We start from the raw sequence: 8,757 nt of genomic DNA on the forward strand, positions 1-8,757 counted from the left end.
GCAGCCCACCTGGAGGGGGATGGAGGGGCCCCACTCAGAGCACACAGCACCCCCTCCTCCCCGGCATTCTCTGGCCCCCTGCCCCACCCACTCCCCCAGTGCCACCGGCCAGGCCTTGGGTACTCCTGCCCAGTCCTGGCCCTTCGAGGCTCCTCACTACCAGAAGCGGAGCCCCAGGACCTGGGCTGGAGGACACGAGACCCCTACCGTCCTCCTAAACCCCTCAGCTCCATCCTGTTCCCCCCCCCACCCCCTCCTTCCTGTTTCACTGCCCCAGCTTCTGTCCTTGGCACGCCACAAAGGGCCGATCACACCTCCTCCACTGGCCGATGTCCCCCTCACCCTGGCTTCCTGGGACACCCCAGGCCCACTTCTGACCCCCCTTGTTTCCCTCCCCATCCTAGGGGCGGGCCCTCCAGTGCGGCTCCCGGCGGCTGCCCCTCATCCCTGTCCCTCACGGCCCTTGCCACGCCCAGCCCCTGCAGACACGCTCACCACATATCCTGGGGCCACGGAGTAGATACAGACCACTGTGAAGATACACGAGATGGCGCCGATCGGGATCATCGAGCACTCTGGAAAACACCGAGCAATAAAGCACTATTGAAAACCAAGTCTCTTTTACAGTCATTTGTGGCCACAGTAGGTGATTCACACTCTAGAACGGCCAGAACCATCTGAATGCGGCTAGAGTCTCACCCATAATTCATCCTCCACACACATTTCCTGGCTCTTTTCATATCATTCATCTCCCAGGTGAAAAAACTGCCAAAATTAAAAAACTGAAAACTGACATCTCTAAATTAAAACAGCAACACTTCCCGCCATCTGCCCTGCCCTATGACGTTGACTGGCACCGAAATTCACTGAATAGATTAACTTGACGTTTTCAGAATATTGCGCCCTTCTGTCTCAGCAATGGTAAAAAATTTCCTTTACTTGTTTCTTCTTTTTTATGCTCTATGTTTCGTCCCTTTCTTCACACAGGCTTTACACGATGTTTGTAAAGTTACTAGAAATTTCATTTTCCTGGGCCTGCTACCTAGTGTACCTACACACTCCTGGGCCTGCACACTCCTGGACCTGCGCACATCTGGGCCTGCACAAACCTGGGCCTGTATACTCCTGGGCCTGCACACTCCTGTATCTGCACACTCCTGTACCTGCTCCCTCCTGTGACTACATACTCCTGGGCCTGCAAACTCCTGGTCCTGCACACTCCTCGGCCTGCCCCATTTGGACCTGCCCTCTCCTGTGACGGCCCTCAGGTGTCCTGCACACTCCTGGGCCTGAACACTACTGGCCCTGCACACTCCTGGGCCTGCCCTCTCCTGGGACTGCTCTCTCCTTGGCCTGCACACTCCTCAGCCTGCTCCCTCCTGTGCCTGCACACTCCTAGGCCTGTTCCCAGCTGTGCCGGCACACTCCTGGGCCTGCTCCCTCTTGTGCCGTCACACTCCTGGGACTGCACGCTTCTCCGCCTGCACACTCCTGGGCCTGCACACACCTATGCCTGTACACTCTTGGGCCTACACACACCTGTGCTTGCTCCCTCCTGTGTCTGAACACTCCTGGGCCTGCACAATCATGGTCCTGCTCACCCCTGAGTCTGCACATACCTGGGCCTGCACACTCCTGCTCCTGCCCTCTCCTGTGACAGCACACTCCAGGGCCTGCACACACATGGGCCTGTACACTCCTGGGCCTGCACACTCGTGTGCCTCCTCCCTTCTGTGTCTGCACAGTTCTGGGCCTGCAAACTCCTGGACCTGCACACTCCTGGGCCTGCTGACTACTGTGTCTGCACACTCCTGGGCCGGCCCACTCCTGGCCCTGAACACTCCTGCACCTGTTCCCTCCTGGGCCTGCACACTCCTAGGTCTGCACAATCCTGGGCCTGTTCACACCTGTGTCTGCACACTCCTGGGCAAGCACAGTCTTCGGCCTGCACACCCCTGGCCCTGCCCTATCCTGGGCCAGCCCCCACTTCGGCCGACCCTCTCATGGACCTGCCCACTCCTGGGGCTGCACACTCCACGGCCTGATCACATCTATCCCTATACACTCCTTGGCCTGCAAACTCCTGGGCCTGCTACCTAGTGTACCTACACACTCCTGGACCTGGTCCCTCTTGTGCCTTCACACTCCTGGGCCTGCACACTCCTGTGTCACCACACACCTGGGCCTTCACACTCCCATGTCTGCACACTCCTGGGCCTACACACTCCTGTGTCTGCACACTCCTGGGCCTGCACACTCCTGGAGCTGTCCTTTCCTGGGCCTGCCCCCACTTTGGCCTACCCTCTCCTGGACCTGCACACCCCTGGGCCTGCACACTTCTGTGTCTGAACACTCCTGTGTCTGCACACTCCAGGACCTGTCCTCTGCTGGGCCTGCCCCCACTTCGGGTGGCCCTCTCCTGGGCCAGCCCTCACCTGTCCTGCCCTCTCCTGTGTCTGCACACCCCTTAGCCTGCAGACTCCTGTGTCTGCACACTCCTGGGCCTGCACACTCCTGTGTCTGCACACTCCTGGGCCTGCTCCCTCCTGTGCCTGCTCACTCCTGGGCCTGCCCTCTCAGGGCCCGGGAAGCACTGCCACGCAGGCCGCACACTCACCGCGTTCCGGGGGTTGGCCATGAGGCAGTGCAGGGCGACGTGGGCCGGTAGGAGGTTGAAGAGGACCCTCTTGTTGTCCGGCTTCACCCTCTCCGTGTCGTCCCGCTCCTCCTCTGCCTGGGGATGACAGGATTCTCCGTTAGTCACTCGCCCACCCATCTAGCATCCTTCACTCGCTCGACAACCCGCCACCTGACAAGATTCTCTCCTGGACCAGACTCTGAACTGTCTTCCCAACTGGGCCCTGACTTTGCGGCGTCCCTCTTCATTTCCGCATTGTCCAGTTTTAGCAATTCTTTCTTAATATGCAAGCATACTTAAAAATACACATTTATCTTTGTTAATATGCAGGGCTCATAATACATATACTCTTTTGCATTCTTACTTTTTACTTAATGTACTTGAAAAAGTTACCAAAAATGGTTTTGCCTCTTTCTTTTAACCTGTTATACAGTATTTTGTAACGTGAATGTACACTATTTTATGTAACCAATCCTCTTCTGACAAACACTGAGGTTATTATTTTTGCCTTTGTAAGCAGTGTTGTGATGCACATCCTTCTACAACTCTCTTTCTAAACTTTGAAAGTATCTTTATAGGAGAGAGATTTAACAGTGGAAGTGTTGAGTCAAATAATGTGTATAGTCTAAAGTTTGGTAGTGCCGATAAGCATTTTGTGACATTTTAATATTCAACTCAGTATTGCTATTTTCTTGAAATATTATTAGAGATATAATGTCAATAAACAATGAATGCATTTTGAAATAAAAAGATTATCTTCTCAGAATATTAAACAGTTTTAGAGTTCTTTCCATGCAACTAGCACACTCTATTAGGAAACTTCAAATAATTCTAAATGTAATGGTAAATAGAAATGTTCACTTTCAGCTTAAAATGTTGAAAAGTAGTGCTCTTTTTCAGAATACTTTTGAATTTACAAATCATGCTGTGTTATTTCATTATTTAATGCTAGTGCATCATACCTTCCTTACCCACTACCATTTTCTGTTTACATTTACATTATATAAACTACTGTGGACATCAGGCCACTATCTGTTTAATGTTGCTCATCCATTCAACAAATATTTAATGAGTGTCTACTCTATGCAAAATCTCATACTAGTTGTCAGAGCTGTAACAACAGATCAGAAAAAACAAAAATACCAGATTATTCGTGGTATTTATGTTCTAATGGAGGGGGAAGCAAATTAAATAAGTAAAATATAGATTGTGAAAGATAACAACTCATGCTAAGAAAACAAAGTAAAGCAGATGAGAAGACTAAGAAGTGTTTGGTGGGAGGTGGTACAATTCTAAGTGTAGGAGCTAGAGAAACAAATCACTTAGAAGGGATTCTTGAAGAAACATCTGAAGGAGTGACAGTTTGATTAATGAAGCTAGGTGTGATGGTCAATGTCATGTGTCCACTTAGCCAGGCCACAACCCCCAGTTATTTAATCAAATACTTATCAACATGTTACCATGATAGTACTTTGAAGATGGGATTAAATTTCAAAATCAGTTGACTCTCATCTGAATAATAAGAAATATGACCCGTGGACCTCAGCTTCACCACTTGCCTGAGAGCTTCAAACTGCCCTTCCTGAGAGCACAGCCTGCAGACTTTGATTCCCTTAACCAGCTCTCACAATAGGCTACCACCTTATAATTTATAATTTCTTTAATATATACCATCTCTTACTGGTTCTATTTCTGCGGCGAAAGCTTAACAGATGTACTGGGTACACTAGATAATACAGAAATATTTTGAGATTTTATGCTATGAGTTGCATGAGTGGCCAAAACATACATATGACTTAGAATTATTATGTCTAACAGCACAATGACCTTTGAATGAATCATAACCCTGGACAGCCTGTGTTTCATCCTAGGATCTTTTTAGACACCCTCAAGAGTTGATAAAACAACTATACAGACAAACAATAAGTTACAGAAGAACTAAACACCACCATTAACCAATAGGCCCCAGTCAACATTCATAGAACATTCTACCTAACAACCCCAGAATATATTCCTATCAATAAAGGTGCAAAATCACTGTAATAGAGGAAATATATCTGTTCCAAAACATGTGCTAAAGCAAGTGAACCACTATAGGTTAAAGAAAAAACAAAACAAAAAAACCCTTAAATTAAATCTTATACCTTATACCAAAAAAAAAAAACTTAAAATGGGTCATGAACTTAGAACATAAAATGTGAAACCAAGCAACATATAAAAAAGGAGACCTTGTTACCAGAAAATGTGGTTTATAAGGAAAAAATAGTAAATTGAACCTCAAAATTAAAAAAAAAAAATTATCTGCAAGAGACCCTGTTACAAGCCTGAAAAGACAAGCTACATATTTTGTTTCATTATAAAGTTCCTTTTATTTAAACAATTATCAAATATTAGTAATAATGCAGGATTAAGAGTAGTTAATTAACAACTGGGAAATTATAAGGAAAATATCATTATTGTGTTAGAAAATACAGCATTCAACAGAGCAGCCTTCAAGAGTAAAGGTATAGACATCTATGCTTCTGAACAGACCGAACAGCACAGCCCAACGTGAGTCAAAGAAGACAGAAAAAAAAGGAGGAAGGGGCCACAGGAGGGAAAGCACTTTATTCCAGTGTCCCCAAAATTGACTGTGGAAGTAAAAAGTTTCTGTATTAAAAAAGTTTATATAAATTACGTGAATTATAATTTTCATAAAAGTCAAAATGAAGTGTTCTGCATAAGACAAAAGATATGCCTAAGCAACACATCGTGTTTACACAAGGCCACTGGGTGTCACGGGTTATTAGTGATGCACGGAAAAGCCTAAGTCTGCGGCAGACCGAGCAGAGATTTTAGTTTGCTATTCTATAGCCCCATGATTGTAAACTAGTCTTTCTATACAAAAGCTCTGATGACATACAATGAGTTTTGCGTAGGAACTCTTCTGCTTCTGGTTGGCACATCATCTACTTTTTAATATGTGAAATTAATACAGACATTTGTGAGAGGTTGTGCAAAACTATTGTACTTACAAAAATGGCACAAAAGTGAATTCAACAGTCAATGCACATGCACCCTTCATTCACATCTTCAGCAACAAAAGGCATCCTAACACTGCAGCACTGAGGACGAATACCAGCTTCAGCCACAGCTGTTAAGCACTAGTCACATAGTTACACGAGGACGGGCAAGTATTGCCCAAGTAAAATTCTATTGTTAAAGCTGAAACAGATTTAAGGCCATTCAGGTTCAAGCACAGGATACAAATCTTCTGGAGCCCCATCTACGTGTTTGACCTATGTGACCTTTCTTCTAACTTGTGGTCTTAAACTTGTTTTACAAAATCCAAAGGAAAAATACAGAAAAAATCAATACAATAGAGGTTATATTAAATAAGAGTAACATACAAAGCTAAAATTAAGATGAGTTAAAGAAAGCCATAACATTAAAATTGTAAAACTTGCTTGTTACTTGTTGGAACCAGCCCTATACTACGAGTGAGTTAATATATACAATTATTTCCAAGTAGATTGACTATTTTATGTTGCTCTAACATGCTGTTTTCATCAGTGCACTGCTAAACTAATAAAAAAAAAAAAACCCTACACATGTATATTCCTTTACAAGCGCACAGTACCGCTACCTGCAAAGCAATCAGTCTCAAATGACCTCGTGAATGAAACGAAACAAAAAGCAGAGAAGTAGCATATTAAGGAGAAATAACAGGAATTAGAGGATTCGTGCAGTACAGCTCTTATAATCATCCAGCCAGCTTACTTACAAGAGATGCTTTCCGCTGAGGACGGTCCGTGGAGTGGGAATGTGGTCACCGGTGACCTCCGTCTTACCCGCGGCTGCAGTAGGAAGCTGCTTGTTCTTCATTTTTGCTTTAGCCATGTTGTAATCCCCAGAATTAAAATATTTTTGCCCTCTCTGCAACAGTTGCCTTAAAAAATCTGAACCTCCAGGCTTTAGCCCCAGATGAGGGTATCTTGCTTCTTCAGCTTTCTCTGGACTAGTCACTTTATCTTCCATTTCCTTCTGCTCCTGCGTGGAGGCTGCTTCGGGGACTTCAGCGGACATACTGCTCCCTCTGCGGATGAGCCGTCGGGAGGAGATGCGATTGCCGGGGTGGCCGAGGCCGCCCGCCGCCGCGCCGCCTCGGGCCCCCCGCCGCCCGCCGCCACCGCGGGCCCGCCCTCAGCCGCGCCGCCTCGAGCCGGCCGCCCGCCGTCGCGCCGCCTGGGGCCCGCCCGCAGCCGCGCCGCCTCGGGTCAGCCGCCCGCCGCTGCGCCGCCGCGCCGCCGCGCCGCCTCGGGCCCCCCGCCCGCCGCCCGCCGCCCGCCGCCGCGCCGCCTCGGGCCCCCCGCCCGCCGCCCGCAGCCGCGCCGCCTCGGGCCCCCCGCCCGCCGCCCGCAGCCGCGCCGCCTCGGGTCAGCCGCCCGCCGCTGCGCCGCCGCGCCGCCGCGCCGCCTCGGGCCCCCCGCCCGCCGCCCGCCGCCCGCCGCCCGCCGCCGCGCCGCCTCGGGCCCCCCGCCCGCCGCCCGCAGCCGCGCCGCCTCGGGCCCCCCGCCCGCCGCCCGCAGCCGCGCCGCCTCGGGTCCCCCGCCCGCTGCCCGCAGCCGCGCCGCCTCGGGCCCCCCGCCCGCCGCCCGCCCTCAGCCGCGCCGCCTCGAGCCGGCCGCCCGCCGTCGCGCCGCCTGGGGCCCGCCCGCAGCCGCGCCGCCTCGGGTCAGCCGCCCGCCGCTGCGCCGCCTCGGGTCAGCCGCCCGCCGCCCGCCGCCGCGCCGCCTCGGGCCCCCCGCCGCCCGCCGCCACCGCGGGCCCGCCCTCAGCCGCGCCGCCTCGAGCCGGCCGCCCGCCGTCGCGCCGCCTGGGGCCCGCCCGCAGCCGCGCCGCCTCGGGTCAGCCGCCCGCCGCTGCGCCGCTGCGCCGCCGCGCCGCCTCGGGCCCCCCGCCCGCCGCCCGCCGCCGCGCCGCCTCGCCGCCTCGGGCCCCCCGCCCGCCGCCCGCAGCCGCGCCGCCTCGGGCCCCCCGCCCGCCGCCGCGCCGCCTCGGGCCCCCCTCCCGCCGCCCGCCGCCGCGCCGCCTCGCCGCCTCGGGCCCCCCGCCGCCCGCCGCCACCGCGGGCCCGCCCTCAGCCGCGCAGCCTCGAGCCGCCCGCCGCCCGCAGCCGCGCCGCCTCGGGCCCCTCGACCGCCGCCGCGCCTCCTCGGGCCCCCTGCCCGCTGCCCGCAGCCGCGCCTCCTCGCCTCCTCGGGCTGGCCGCCCGCCGCCCGCAGCCGCGCCGCCACGCCGCCTCGGGCCCGCCCACAGCTGCGCCGCCTCGACCTCCCGCCGCCGCGCCCCCTCGGGCCCGCCCCACCCCCCGCCTCCCGCCCGGCTCCCCACCCCCGCCCCGCCGCGCCCCGCAACGGCCACTGCGGCCCTCCCCGCCGCTGCCCCCGCCCCACCTCCCCGACTAGCTACATATTATGAGAAAGTATTTGCAAACCATATATTAAATAAAGGACTGGTGTCTAGAATATGTAAAGAATCCTAAAACTTAAGAGTTAAAAGTCAAAGAACCCAACTAGAAAAATGGGAAACATAAACATTTCACTGAAGAGAACATACAGATTTCAAATTAACACAAGAAAATACACTCAACATCATTAGCCTTTAGGGAAATGCAATTTAAAACCACAGTGAGATATGACCATATACATATTAGAATAGTTAAAAAACAATGATGGTACTATCAAATAGTGGTGAGGATGTGGAGAAACTGAATCATCATTCAACCTGACTGTTGAGAATGTAAAATGGAACAGCCATTCTGGAATCTAGCTAGGCAGTTTGTTAAAAGCCAACCATGCAACTTCTATGTGATCCAGCAATTGGGCTCCTGGGCATTTATCCCAGATAAATGAAAATTTATGGTCCCACAAAAAAACCTCTACACAAATGATTCTGGTACATTTATTCATAATAGCCAAAATCTGGAACCAACCCAGATGTCCTCCAGTGGGTGAATAGTTAATCAGACTGTGGCACATCCATACTTGGAATATTTCTGAGCAAGAAACAAAAGAATACTGATAAAATACAACAACTTCAGTGAATCTCAGAGAATTTTGCTGAGTGACGTAAGCCAA

General features: G+C 52.0%; 1 pseudogene; it reads right to left on the reverse strand.

Annotated features, from left to right (window-relative positions):
* Positions 1-6,397: 6,397 nt before the first annotated feature.
* Positions 6,398-6,711, reverse strand: LOC140689574 (cAMP-regulated phosphoprotein 19 pseudogene; annotated as a pseudogene).
* Positions 6,712-8,757: the final 2,046 nt, after the last annotated feature.

This window comes from Vicugna pacos, chromosome 26 (genome assembly GCF_048564905.1).
Source record: "Vicugna pacos chromosome 26, VicPac4, whole genome shotgun sequence".
Classification (NCBI taxonomy): Eukaryota; Metazoa; Chordata; class Mammalia; order Artiodactyla; family Camelidae; genus Vicugna; species Vicugna pacos.